The sequence below is a fragment of the Manis javanica genome, chromosome 11 (genome assembly GCF_040802235.1).
Source record: "Manis javanica isolate MJ-LG chromosome 11, MJ_LKY, whole genome shotgun sequence".
Lineage (NCBI taxonomy): Eukaryota > Metazoa > Chordata > Mammalia > Pholidota > Manidae > Manis > Manis javanica.
Window position 1 is genome coordinate 92,137,089 of NC_133166.1, and position 14,866 is coordinate 92,151,954.

Genomic DNA, 14,866 nt, shown 5'->3' on the forward strand with positions numbered 1-14,866 from the left:
TCAAGGAGATAAAAGGTTGTCTTGCCCTCAAGAAATCTACAGTGCCAGTCACTCACTGTTCAGAGTCCTGAAGGAATAAAATACAACACAGATCAACATTCATAGAGTTGATCTAATCAGGCCTGTCTATGTAGATGAGGGAAGGACAGAGGTGGGGAAAGACAAAAGCTTGTTTGTTATCCTTTGACACATGGTCACATCTATATATACATACATAGATAAATACAAGCACATCTTAGTTATATACTTCTTCCAATTTACCATAGAAGGTTTCAGGCATGGCTGAAAAATAACCCCAGAGGAGGATTGACGACATTTGGATAAACACAAGCAGATAGATTTTTCTCCCCCAACTTCAAGAAGGAATGCAGAGAAAAAAAGTCTGTCAAATTTGGGGTTAAACTACGTATCTGAATAATAGGTCTTATTTGTTAGGTTCTTACCATGTGTCAGGCATTATGCACAGTGTTTTACATGGACTGCCCCGATTCTATGTGCCTTTTCCTTTCACACTAAGACTATGTGGTAGGAGCTCATATTATCAATCCCATTTTGCAGATGAGAAAGGAAGTCTGAAAGAAATGTCACAAGTCTCCTAAGGTAAGAGATGGTGGAGGGCAGCACGTGGTAGGAATCATAATTTGCCTATCCTCCCTAAATTGTCCTAATCACTCCTCTTCAGGGGGCTAGACTACGAAGAGTTCTGTTCCAAAGTGATAAATGAACTAGAATTTGGGTAATTTAAAAAATGGATCACAAGTTGAAAACAATATGATACCAGCCTTTTAAACAGAAAGAGGGAGAGCACTGGAAGGCCATTTTTTTCAAAAAGACCGACTTCCTAGCCCTTGTGGGTGGGTTATTAACTCATTAAACTAAATCATGAATTTGCTTTTCAATTATCATCGCTACAGCGCTGATGTGTCCTTTTCCACATTCCAACTTTGGCGTGGCCGGAAGTGAGAAATGATTCCGTTCGTGTGCAATCCGTGGGACCAGGAGGATCTTTTGCCCCTATTGTTTTCTTGAGTGTCCTCGCCCTGGAGGCCTGGCATTCCTCGCGCGTCTAGGGCAATGCAGAAGCAGCGAAGCGCGGGCAAGCGGCACAAAAGACATCCAACCGCTATCGATGTTTAAAGATCAATTCAGTGAGCACTCGAAGCACCTAATATGACCGGGAAGAGGAGAAAATACCTTTTCCCAGAAGGTGGGAAATTGGTTGATCTCTTGTCAGTGTTCAGAAAAAACTGAACAGACAAGGTGGCGGACGGCGACCTTTCCAGACCCGGACCGTCCCAGACGCCCCCAGCAAGCGCGGCCTCCGCCCTTCGGTCCCGAGAAGCGGGGAAGGGAGGGGAGGGGCGCCGGCGGCACTCTTGTCTCTTTCCCCACCAGTGCAGCTTCTGCGAGTCGCCAACGCGCGTGCATCTTGCGGACCGCCCGGCTCCCAGGCAGGGTGGCGGCGGTTTGGTGGCGAGGCCCGGGCCGCTGGGCTGCGCCCGCCCGTCTGGGAAGGGGAGGGCCGTGCGGCAAGCCAAGGATGCCCGGCCTTCCTTGTGTTTTCCTCCAGCGGGCGCAGCCCCGCCGCTGGGCCCACCGATCGCCTCTCCCGGAGAGGTGGGCCCTTGCGGCCTCCGAGTTGCCCCGCGGCTCCTAAGCCATCCCCCGGGGGTGACAAGCCCAGGTCGCAGCCTCCCCGCTGGAGTCTCCCCTCCTGCTGGACCACCAGCGCGGGGAGCGCGCGCGCACGCACACACACACACACACACACACACACACACAGACTCACGCCCATCGTCGCCCTCCGTGCCTCCCCACAGCCCTGGCAGCCCCGCTCGCCCGCACGCCGGGGCCCTTGCTCCCGGCGGCCTCCGCAGGCCCGTCCCCGGGGAGAGGGGCTGGCCGCGCGCGGAGCGGGCGCGGGGAGGGGCCGGCGGCGGGGGCGTGTCTGGCTGCCCCCGCCCCTCGAGTGAGTGACTGGGCGAGCAGGCCCCCTCCCTCCCGGCCGCCCTCCTCCCCGCGGCCCCTCCCTCGCTCGCTCCCCGCCGGCTCCCGCCTGCTCCCTGCCCACTCCCCGGGGGACGTTCGGTGCCGCGGCCCCGCGGCCGCCGCTTCTTTCACACTTTAGTTGGAGCCGCGCGCCGCGCTCAGTTACTGGAGAGCGGGCCGCGCGCCGCCGCCTCCCGCACGCACGCACGCGAGCCGGCGTCGGGGTTTTCGGCTTTTACTCCCAACCGCGGGGAGGAGGGGAGCCCCGGACACACCGTGGGGAGGAGGAGGGTGGAAGAAAAAAGGCGAGAAGGAAGGGCGGGGGGCGGGAGGCTGGCCACCTTCAGCCCCCCAGCGAGCGCCAAGGTAAGCGGGAGGCGGGGGAGTCGGCAGCGCGGCCCGCCCCGGCCCCGCTCTCCGGCCTGCCGGGTGGGCTGGGAGGAGGCCTGCGGGGTGTCTGCCGCGCGGAGGGGCTGGGAGCCGCGGAGGTGGTGCTGCGGGCGCGCGGCCCGGCCGGGCTGCTGGTGCGGGGCTCATGGGGCTGCAAGGCACGAACGCTGCGGAGGGGGGCGGGGGGAGGGGGGAGCTTCAGGGGGCGTCTGCTCGCCGGGGCGGAGGGGCTGGGATGCGGTTGGGGTTGCTGACGACTTTCGTCACACTGAGGCCTGGGTGGCTGGTGTTAGACACCCCTCCCTTCCCACCCGCACCCCCCGCCGCCCTCAGCCTTCCTGCTCCTCTCCTAGCTTTGCGTGTAGCCACCGTACTTTGCAAGCTAGAGCTTGAAAGGAAAACAAAATTCAGAATCCTTTGCTAAGTCTGTAAGTCCCTTCTCCCTCTTCGACTGATCGATGTGTTTGCGTGGGTGCTGCGATCCCCGGGATTTCTGAAGTTTTGACCTTTTTGGGGTGGCTTGTTCTCGGTGCATCTGTTTGCCAACCTTGATGTATTTATTATTCGTGCCCATGCAGGGCAGCCAGAGAGTGCTCGGTTATTGTACACGAAAAGACTTCAATCCCCTCTGCAGGCAGTTCGCGAAGTGCGGCCGTGGCTGCTGCCTTTGGTCTGCTGCTCAGAGTCCTTGCCCTATCCATTCACCCTGTCCCCTCCCTCTACGGAGGAAAAAAAATTTTTTCCCCCACTTACTGTTTGTGTGAGAGAAGTCCCTTAAGGGCCCTCATCTCCCATTCATTCCTCTTCTAAAGCTCTGAATTGGCTCAGGCACGTTGGTAGGTTTGGGGTGGCTCTCTTTGCTGTAGGAGTTAACATGGTCAAAGATAAAAATTTATACACAGAAACACGCATTAATCCGGAGAGATGACAAGCACCGTTTGAGGTGAAAGTGATTTGTTTCCAGTAGGGAGTTAACGACCTATGTATGCGGTGTCTTCCAGGGCATGTGCGTTCGGAAAATTGTTTTAAAATAGAGCTTATGTTGTGCATGGCTGGGAGACAACCACAAGCTCAGCTATTGGAGCGACTCTGAAAGGGATACACCCCCCCTGATCACCCAACCTCATGGAAGACACACAGAAGCTCTGACTCAGAGGTTGTGAGGGGGGCTGACACACCATAGATTCATGTAGTCCTTTTTTTTTTTTAAGGAAACAGTATGGACTGTTTGGGGGAAGTGACACGTTCGTTACACAGATAGATGCTATGAACACCTCCCTACTTAAGGGGGTGAACTCACTTTTTACCTAACGAGAATAACCTTTCAGTTTGGTAGAGTTGGGATGGACCAGGGTAGAAAAAAATCATGGGTAGAGTAGACCCGAGCTACTTTCATTCTGTGAGGGTGAGTTTGAAGATGGTGTTTCTGAAGGGTCCTTAAGTCCAAGATGGGCAATTGGGGTCTTTTCTACCATTTTTTGTACTTCTGGAGCTGGACTGTAGGATCATAGAACATGTTCTGTGTTAGCTGTTTGAAATACAGTTGAGCAGATATGGGAATTAATTTAGACCTCATCAGTTATTTTTGTTTTGCTTCTTATGAAGTAGGAAGCACCAGTGATAAGGCAACTCTGTATTTATCTGCATTAAACTAATGCTGGGGCTAGCAGTTCACCATCAGAAATGCGGCATTGACATGTAACCGCCCCTAATGTTTTCGGGCTTTGCAAACCGGTTCAGATACCAGCTCTGGAGGACTACTAGGAAAAGCCACAAAGAGAAGCGAACTCAGAACTTGGATGGGTAGATGCTTGCTAGGAGTGGGGAGCTTCTATTGGCAAGCTTATCTCCATTTGGGTGTATTTCCAAGGAAAAATGGCCTTGGTTGGTCTTATATCCAGTGTTAAAAGTTCATCCTAGAAGGACCATGTGGTTTTGGCTTCCTTCTTCAGCACAGATACAGTTTCACTGGTTGAGAGAACTGATGATTTTGTTTTCTTGGCTGGTAATTTATCCTTCACCCCCTTGCCTCCCCTCCCATCTCACTTTATCGTCTAACATGGACTTCCGGGAATTAATAGGCCACTGTCTGAAGTGGTTTGAGCTTTTTGAAGATTCACAATGTGTAAATCAAGAGCTTGGTCATTAATTGGTACTATTTACCGTGACTGATTCAAAAACTCTGCCAAGGAGGAAGGTGCTTTGCCCTATTATGAGTATCATTTCCCGGCGGATGGTGCCTCAGCCCTGGGGTGGGTTTTTCACCAGGCAAGCCCTGACTGACATCCTGAGCAGCTTGCTCCAGGCTCCTGTGGCCCCTTTCTACTAGATATTTTCTGCCAAAGAATGAGACACTCCATTCTGGAAGAGGTAGTGTCATGACACCACCCACTGATCTGGAGCAGGTAGAGATGCCTTCACATAGGGTCCTAAGTGTGATAAGTATCACCAGCTTCACTTGAACTCATCAGTACAACTTAGAGACATATGAGGCACAAATAAGTGTGTTTTGGGCCATTTTATGGTCCTTCTTTGGCATTTTGGAAGTTCCACAGCATATGAGATGGTGAAAGTTGTGATTAATTAGGTTCTTGTTAAAACGTGAAAGCAGATTGCCATAGATCAGTATAAAATACTGCAGAGAGAACTGAGAAGACAAGGATAGGGCCTGTGTGCAGAGAGAATTGCAACACAAACTGTATTTTAAAAAGTGGTGACAGTTGTGACTTTAAGAGATCATAATTCAAGAGCTTATCTGAAGTGGCATGTAAGTTACATATATATATGTATTTTTTTTCTTTTTTAAGAAGGCAATTATGTAGCTTGACTGTCTCCATTCTGAAGTTTAATTTTACAACTTACTGTTGCAACAAGAAACAACTTGACATGCTGTGGTTATGCAATTATGACAAGAGGGGTTGGCCCTAAGTGGGCTGGGCTGAACACAGAAATGAACACACCAGAGTGTCTGCAGTCACCAGGTGTTAAGAAGTCCCTTGGGGTTTTTTTTGTTCCTGGAAAATGTCTTTCCTAGGTTGTAGGCTAGTTATGTAATATAAAGATTGCCTTCTCTCTACATTGTGAAGGGAGATGTAGCTTCCCCAATTTGAATTGGACCCTGAGCAGATTAATTAGCCCAGCTGCTGGAGAGCAGGCTGTTTTCACTCATCCCTGCAGCCCCTGCCTCCGAGCAGCCGGCACGCTACCTTGACTTGGAAGTTACTCCGTGAGCGGTTGAATTGAAAACCTAATTAAGATTTGAAATGTGTCAAAAAAACCCTTAGAAATACATTAGATGTGGACTTCCATTTTAATAAATCACTATGATAGTATATTAAGAGCTCCACATTGTGCCCCCATATTGCAGGTTTGAATGATGAAGACAGTTTGACAGGAAAGTAAACAGCCAGCATATCGCCCTTTCCTATTACTGGTATTTCTAGTTAGGGGCATCTTGATTTGAAATATAGTTATGATTCATATTTGGCAAATATTTCTTCATTCCTGATTGTGACTGGGGTCTTTATCTTTTTTGTCCTAAGGGTTTGGTGAATAACAGTGCCTCACACAGACAGGGTGCTTTATGGTTTTCTGAGTCCTCTCATGCACCCCGCCTTCCTTGACGGGTGCTGCAGTCATAACCCTCAGGGCTCTCCATGATGGGAGCCTTCCCAGAATGTGCCCGGATGGATGAGTGGGGAGGGTGGGGGTGGGAGGGAGGCCTTAGTGGGGAAGCTCAGGTAGCCCCTCCTCTTGGTTTACTGGATTTTCCCAAGGGTGGTAGTGCTCAATAATCACAGCTGCTCCCTCTAAAATAACTTGAAACAGGCAAAGTGAATACCTATCCTGTGGTCCTGCCCCTATGTCGCCCTCCCTCTTTGTTGTTGTCTTCTACCTTAGTCCTTTGCCAAATGTCCCTTTCACCTTCCTATCCTTTTTGGAGCTTTTCCATGGTTTTCTGTCCCTCAAATTTTCATCCATACGCCCTTCTGCTTCTCATCCCCCCAGCTTAACTTTTGCCTGCAAGGCTTGGGGTTTCTGTCTGAATGATGTTTTCCTGTATTTTAACCATATCTCCAGGCCCAGGTTCTCCCTGAGTCCTCTAGACTTACTGCACAAGTGGAGACTTCCTGCTTCCAGTCAAGCTTCTCCTGCCCCCGGGGCCCTTTCTACCTTGTCCTGCTTTGCCCCGCACCAATCTCTTTACTGCCACCCACTTCTCCCCATCAGGCCTTTAGATCTTGCAGCACATACCTGCCTCTGCCTGTTTCACAGACTCACCCATCTCAGCAGATGTGTTTATTGCATTCATGAGTTGAGGTCCCACATGCTTTGTACCTTGTAGAAACATGGAATAAGAGCATCCCCATGTTTAGGGATTTTCTGCCTTTGTTTTCACTTTTGATTCTACCTTATTTTTGACTTTTAAGCCTTTTAATAATAGCTGAAGCACTTTGCTCCTTCACTTCATTTAGCTGTGACGTCCTATATTGGATAATAAATAAAGGGATATCTCAAAAATTATTGTTACTTTTAAAGATTTGGACAACCAATCTTGAAAAGCATTTCAGAGATTTTCATCATTGCATCATTGGAAGGCTTTATACGAAAATGTACTTCTAATGACAGAAGTAGAATGATTTATTTAGTTTCATCCTCTTTTTTTTTTCTCCTTTGGTTAAATAAATGCTGGTCAAACAAGTATTACTGTAACTTGAACCAAATTTTTTCTCATTTGTTGTGGTTTTACTGCTTTCCATGAAGATTTTATGAGCTCGGGAGAGACATTTATGCCAAGCAAGGACCCTTTACTAAGACCTGACATTGTTGGTTTCCCCAATAAATGTGTAGCCTGTGTGGGCCCCATCAGCAGGAATAGTGGCAGAAAATGTATTAAACTGATGACTATTACTGGAAAAACATATTGTATTGACTCCTTACATATGAACTTGAGTTGGTCTTTTTATAAAACTGTACATCAAAAGTAGATCCAACACTTGTTATGCAATATCCTGAGTGCTCCAGGGCTTTTGGAAGAAGATGCTGTAAAGCGGAGCAGGGAGAATGGTTTTTAAGTAAGCATTCTCTTTCACTGATGGGTCTGTGTTTTCTTTGAGTACAGTGAATATTGCAGTAGTTCCAGTTCATTGTTAAACCAACCCATGTTAGGACATATTCCACCTCGCTTGATGATTTATGGTTTCTCCTGCCTGAGCTGGGTAGGGAAAGGGGAATGGAAGCTGGCAGTCTTTTCTGGGGTGTGGGGCCATTTTTCATTGCCATCAGCACAGATGTTATTGTATAGGCCAGACACGCTCCACAGCTCAAAAGATACAGTGTGAGGATCAGAGCCACTCCTGAAAGCTTTTCCCTAAACCCCAGAGTTGACCAGGAGGTCTACACATGATTGTTCACAGTGCAGTGGAACCCCTATATTAACACTATGATTTCTTTCATGGGTAGGTTGAAAGGCTGGGTGTGGAGAGTAAAGATGATGCAGTCTGCCGCGCCGTCGTTGGCAGAGAACTCATGAAAGACACAGATTGCTAGTACATGCTGGCAGGGGTGGCTTCTCCAGTTTTCTCTGAAAGTTCCACCAAAGCAATTTTCCTAAAATAATATTGTTAACAATTCTTAAAAGGTTCTAAAGGAATAAGCAACATGGATCTCATTATTTATGTCAGGCAGATACTATTCCTATTCTGATGAAGGAGATGAGAATCAAGGAATCTCTTTATGTTGCTTAATAGTTGCTAAAAATTCATATGTTCTGGTTTCTGTGCCAAGAATCCATGACAGTCTAGATATGGCTCCCAAAATAAATATTCTGCTTACCCTTGGTGGCCTCCCCAACACCCCACCCCCATCTGGTCTCAGGATCCCTTCCCTTCTGCTGCTTCTCTTGGGGTATGAGCCATTTCTCAAGTGTTAGTTCAAATCCCATTGTTTCCAGGGAGCCCCTTCTTTCTGACTATTAAGAGTGTTTCCTCTCTTGCCTTCCTTGAATTCCTCTAACACTTGTTTGATGTTTATTTTATTTAATTAGTAGTTTTGATTTATAACTATGTATTTTTTGTCACCCTACCAAATTATAAGCTCTGTCATCATGCCCACTGGGCCTTAAGAGTCTATTATGCTGAATATGTAGTTGTTGGTAGATTGACAGCTGGTCAGTGGTCTGAGGCTTAGACTTTATCTCTGTGAAGATCTTGCTCTCATTTAAAAGTCTCTTCAACCACATGAGGAAGTGAAGTATGGGATGAGAAAAGATAACGGGAATTTTTCAGTTCCTTTGTTGGCCTAAGTTAAGGCATCTAATCTTTCTTACTCATTTGGATAATTTATTAAGCAAACATTTACTTTTGTTGATGACACTTCGTGCCATCTCTGTGCCTGGCACTGGAAAGATATTGGAAATACAGATAAAAAGTCCAGGCCCTTGTCTTTGTGGAATTCTCAGACAAGCGTGGGAATTGATGTGCAACCACATGATGTGTGGTGAATAGACAAAAGGTGCTTTGCAAGTTGAGGGAAGAAAGAGCCGACTCTGGCCAAAGGAAGGCTGACTGTTGGTCCCTGGTTTCCTTGGGGCAGTCTTCATTTATGTCTGTATTCAACATACTTATTAATAGTGCCCCCCTTTGCCTGCAAGAGTCTCCCAGTTTCAACAAAATTTATATGACTTTCTGACATAGAGAAGTCCTAGAAGGCTTCGCAGATAAGTATTTGACACTTGGAAGACTACCTGAGTCCTCTAGGATATTGTTTATATTTCCAAAAGTATTGGGGGACTAATATTGGTTTGCTGACTTTGTTTTTCTCACTTTTCTATGGATTCATAAACTAACCCACAGACTGGCATTTGGCATTTGGAGATAAAGGGGTTTGGGGGGCAGTTGGAAGATGAAGTAGCATTTCAGACAGGAGACATGCAGTGATGTGGAGACACGTGGATACGGGTTATTGTGGCTAGAATTTCCACGTGTGATGGGGCATGCCAGGAAATGACACTGAGAAGCTCTGCCAGGCTTCACAGTGGAGAGTTGGGGCTTACTGCCCAGAGTATAAGCAGCGAGAGGCACTAAATGATTGTAAACAGGTGAGGCATGATTTGCATGGTATATAGTTCCTTCTGTGAGTGTGAGTGTGGATAAAAGATTGGAGGGGGACAGAGACTGGGGTCAGAGCAAGAGAGGTCTGGTACTAACTTGGTAAGAGATGATGGGAACTGAATTAATACCTGAAAATGGAGAAGACAGATAGGAGAGGTATTTAGGAAGCAAAATTGTTGGGACTTGGTGACAAATTGGGAATGGAGAGCCATGACGTAGGTAGAGGAAAAGGTAATTGCAGAATTTCTGGATGGATCATACTGCCTTTTGCTGAGATGTGGAATCCAGGCATTGAGAGGAAAGATAACTCAGGTTGGAATATGTTGAGTCTTAGGTGTTTATAATCTTTTTGATACAGATACACAGAAATTCTGGTCTAGAATTCAGAAGAGAGGTTTGGGACAGAATTACGGGTTTCATCCCAGTCCAGTCATCATTTTCTCAGGGAATCCTCCCTTAATCTTCAATGGTGAGATTCGAATCCTCTATTTCATCTTCTTAGTGCACCATGTACCTTGCCTGCATGCATTTACCACTAATGTAATTGCACATTTATTTTTGTGATTCTTCAAATACTAATACCCACCCCAGCCCTACAAGGTCCATGAGGGCAAGGCTCTGCCTGGTTTTGATTCTCTTGTATCCCCAGGACACCTATCACATAGTTGGTGCCCAGCACATATTAGTTAAATGAAAGAATGAATGAATGCATGAATGTGTTTTGTAAATGTGGCAATTGAAGCTGTGTGGTTTGGCATAGATTGCCCAGAAGTAAGTATAAGAATGAACCGTGAGTCCAGGGAGCACCAACCTTTAAGGGCTGTGGATGGAAGAAGACAGTGAAAGAGAATTAAAAAATGCAGACCCTCAAAGAGGCAGGGAACCAGGCCAGCATGTTGTCAAGGAGAAAAGAGGGCCATCAGGAATCAGCATGTGGCAGAATTGTCACATGAAGAAGTAAAATAGTATTGAAGGGGTTTTCTCAGAATTTGTAATTCTGGTATCCAGTAGAAGTAGAAATACTTACTTTCTGGGAAATATCAACATACGGATACTTAGCATTATTGTACTATTATATTATATTACTGTATTAGCTTGTGCTGCATGCAAAGTTTGATGTTTTATCACTTTGTTCATTTATATGTTGGGATTCTGAGGCTTGCCGTACATAATTTATGCCAGCACCTGATGTAGTAAAAACTTGAGGCCATGTTCTGGGAGGATGATGGAATAGAACAACGTTTAATCATTGTGAATTTATGAGGGTGCCTATTGATTTACAAGGGGGTTACAATATGTACTTGAGGGTTTACACTCTACCAAATGAGGAACCATCAGCAGTAAGGACACATTAAGTTACAGCATTGTAACCAAGGATGGCTGATGGTCTGACTGTAGAAGCCAGGCTGAGTCACAATGTCCCTGAAGGTTTGTAGTATAAAATAGAGATTTTTCTTGCAGAGTATAATTGTTACATGTTCTCAGTCTCCACTGGGAGACATAGGGTAGATAGAGGTTGGGGCTGGGGTCATCATAATGAATTGGAATGATTGTGGGCACTGGGTTCAGCAGATTCTACTTCCACCTCGTCCTGACTCTAGCTTTGTGATCTCAAATAACAATGATAATAATTGACAATAGTAGTAATAAAAGCTGACTTGAATTACGTGCTTAGTCTGTGCCTGGGTACTGTGCTAAGTATATTACATACATTGTGTTTTTGATGCTTGAAAACAACCTAATGAGGAGCCTACTGCTGTGACCTCTGCTTTAAGAAAAGGAAGAACTGAGGCTCAGGGTCTTTAGGACCTTGACCAAGGTCTTGTAGCCAATAGGTGGTGGTACTGAGACTGGAATTCAGGTTCCCTGACAATAAAAACCAGCTTTTGTCAACTCCTGGTCAGTTCTGTGTTCTCCATACCTCCCCTTTCTCACACACACACACACACACACACTTCCCTTCCTACTGGTTCTTTTTGAAGCAGATCACAGACATTATGTCATCTTGTCTGTACATACTAGATTATGTTTCTAAATGATTAGAGTATAACCACAATGTCATTATCATGCCTAAAAAAATTTAACAATAATTCCTGAAAATCAAATGTCCAGACAGAAAGCAAATTTTCTTGATGGGCCCATAATAATTTTTTTAGTGATATTTAGGATTCAGACAAATTTCACACCTGAAAGATGCATCTATTTTTACTTATAGGCTTCTTTTCTGAAATTTTCCCTCTTCTATTTCTTCTCTAGTGGTTTTTTTTTTTTTCTTAGTCATTGAAGAAGCAGGAATTTTTGACCTATAGGATTTGTCCTACGTGATTCCCTGCATTCCGTTGTTTGCTGATTTCCCCTTCTTTCTTGGTGTTCTTCACTATATTCTTGTGTTCCTTAAATTTCCTGTAAACTGGAAATTTGATCTAGACTGGAAGCTCGATCAGATAGTTTGGCAAGAGTATATATGATGGTGTTATGTTCTTCCCACTGCACCACATAGGGAGGCACATGTACTTTCTTGTTTCTTCGTTTGTGTGACTGAAATTGATCCCTGGATTTAGGTAGTGTCAGCCTGATCTTCCCGTTATAAAGTTCCCCCAGTCCCTTCGAAAACCACTGATGGTCATTGTTTAGATGTAATTATTTCAGGAAGGGTTGTAAAATGATACTCTGTCATCCCTTCTGGTTATCTGGAGTTTTTCTATCCAGAAGAAATGGAGCACATTAGTTACTTGTGTGCCTCAGGGGGTATAGTTTATATAGGAAAATTAATGCTTGGTTTTATTCCCTCTATTTTAAATAATATTCAGAATAATGAGGTGATTTTCTGCTGCTTCTTAAGAAGACCAGTGAAGTTGTTCTTTTTAAGTATCCTACAAATTCATGGATTTTAATACAATTGATATATTTCAGTCCCTTCTGAAGCTCAAATTATTTTTGGTCTGTGGGAGAATCTTTAAACTGTCCCCTGAATCCTTTTGACATGACTATATGGTCTTTGATGATGTCTTTACTCTCTGGTATAACAAGATATTTCAGATTTATCTGGTGCTTTTCCTGCCCCAGCTTTTTTTAGTGGTAAACAGTATTCAGAGACCACAGTCCAGGTGTTCAGTGTTGCTGACTCTGGGCTGGTGGTCATTGTTTTTTTGGTCTGTTAAATTGGACAGAATTAGGAAAATAGAAAAGTATGTGTATCTAGCTTCTGAGATGTGGATATATACATATGCATGTGTATAGGCATGTTTTTTTGTGTGTATGTGTATATATGACATGTATATGTGTATGTAATTTATGCACACATATATCGTTCCTATTTAATGTTTGCAAACATACCTTTATTTTTCTCTCTTTAAAGAAAGCTAGCATGCTATAGTTCTACATGTTGCACTTAACAGTATATTTCAGAGATCACTCTGCAGTTAAATATAAAGTTTCTCATTGTATTTTACAATTGCAGAGACTCTGTTGTATAGATATACAAAACTGTGTTTGTTTGGATATATGGCTGTTTCCAGGCTTTTGCTCTTACATTATAATAGGAATGATTTTTTTTGTTTTGTATGTGTTTATTTGAAGGTTTATTTGCAAATCAAATATAAAGCCTGAACTGAACCATTTTTCTCTAAATGGACAGCTGAATGAACATTGCTGCATTGAATAGCCTTGTGAATATTTATGTTTGTATTCTGGCCAGTTTATCTTTGAGATAGGTTCCTAGAAGTGGCATTGCTGGGTCAAATGATAAATATATTTGCATTTTGCTTAGACTTTGCCAAAGTCCCTTCTGTGGGTGCTGTGTAATCTTGCATTCCCACCAACAGTGTATGGGAGTGCCTTCTTACTCCACAGTCTCACCAGTAGATATGCTGTAAAAAACCTTTGGGTCTTTGCCATCTAAAGGGTGAGAAATGATACTCAAGTGTAATTTTAATTTGCATCGCTTTAATTATGAGCTAGCTTGAGATCCTTTTCATGTTTAGGGACCAGTTACATTTCTTTTACTGTGGACTGTCTCCTCATATTTTTTTGCCTATTGTTATAGGCCTTTAAGTCTTTTTTTCCCTTTATTTTATGAAATTTCTTATATACTGTGGATATTGCGTATTAGGGATATTGTCCCTAATGTTTGACAGTTCCCCTCCCCAAGTTTATCATTTTTCTTTTTTCTCTTATGATAGTTTTTTAAATGGAAATTTTTTTCTTTGATGTAGTCAGTTTTATCAGTCTTCTTCTTTATTGCCTATTGATTTTGAATCACAAGGAAAATATTTCCTTCTAGACTGTAAAACAGCACTATTTGGTAGAAACATAATGCAAACCACATATGTAAATTTTTAGTATCCACATTAAAAAAGTAAAGAGAAATAGGTGAGAGTAATTTAATAATATATTTTATTTAACCCAGTTTATCAAGAATATTATTTCAGTTAGTAATGAGTATTTTTAAATTATTAATGAGATATTTTATATTTTTTTATGCTAAATTTTCAAGAACTGATACATGTTTTACACTAACACATCTCAATTTGGTCACTAAATTTTCATCATAAATATTTGATCTGTATTAAGACTTAATAAAATTTACAGCTGAAAAAGTAAATTTGCAAAACAAGTTGTTCCAGGTGTACCTAAAAGTTTTCCAATAATTTAGAGTATTGGTTTTTAAAATATCAATTTAAGTTAATTAAAATAAATTAACATTGCAAATGAAGTTCTTCAGTCCCACCACCTTTCAAGGGCTTAGTAGCCGCAGGTGGATATTGACTACCTTAGACCTGGTGGCCTTAATGAATTGATTGACTGGGCTGCTGGAGACCTGCCAGGGTTTTGTTTTGTTTTGTTTTTTAAACCTTTCCTAGTTTTCCATCCTCAAGATTAGCTGAACCCCAAAACCTCTCCTGACTATGCTTGTGCAAAATCGTTACAGCCCATTTTCCCATCTGGCATGAAGAGTATATGTGTCTATTTCTCCGACTTGTCAAAATGTTAATTTTTTGACAGTAATGTTTTGGCGTGTCCATTACTTTAATCATAACTTTTTTTGGGGGGATGAGTTCTTCAAGAACTACCTTCTGTATCCCGAATTGTGGTATCACTAAATGAAACTTATTCCCTGGTCTTGTATGTGAGTGGTTATTTGGTATGTTATTATCAGACCAGCACTAAGAATTATCATTGTGCTTTGGAGTTACCTCATGCTTGTCTTCAAAATTCCCCCATTCCTAACTACCCTTTGTTTCCACCAGTATTTTCATGAGAGAACACAGGTGATGAAAGGGATAGGATGGAAGGGAACATTCAAACGAGTATTTGGTTGCTAGGGAACCTAGCTTACTCAGGAATTGTGACTTCCCAAGGTTATTTGGAAATCA

The 14,866-nt window shown here is 43.8% G+C and overlaps 1 protein-coding gene across 1 annotated transcript in view; it reads left to right on the forward strand.

The window, feature by feature from the left end:
* Window positions 1-2,075: 2,075 nt before the first annotated feature.
* C11H1orf21 (chromosome 11 C1orf21 homolog) overlaps window positions 2,076-14,866 on the forward strand; it is a 216,986-nt gene continuing 204,195 nt past the window's right edge. Inside the window, exon 1 of the mRNA XM_037009909.2 lies at window positions 2,076-2,355. The gene's annotated coding sequence lies outside the window, so the exon portion shown is untranslated. The remainder of the gene's footprint in view (window positions 2,356-14,866) is intronic.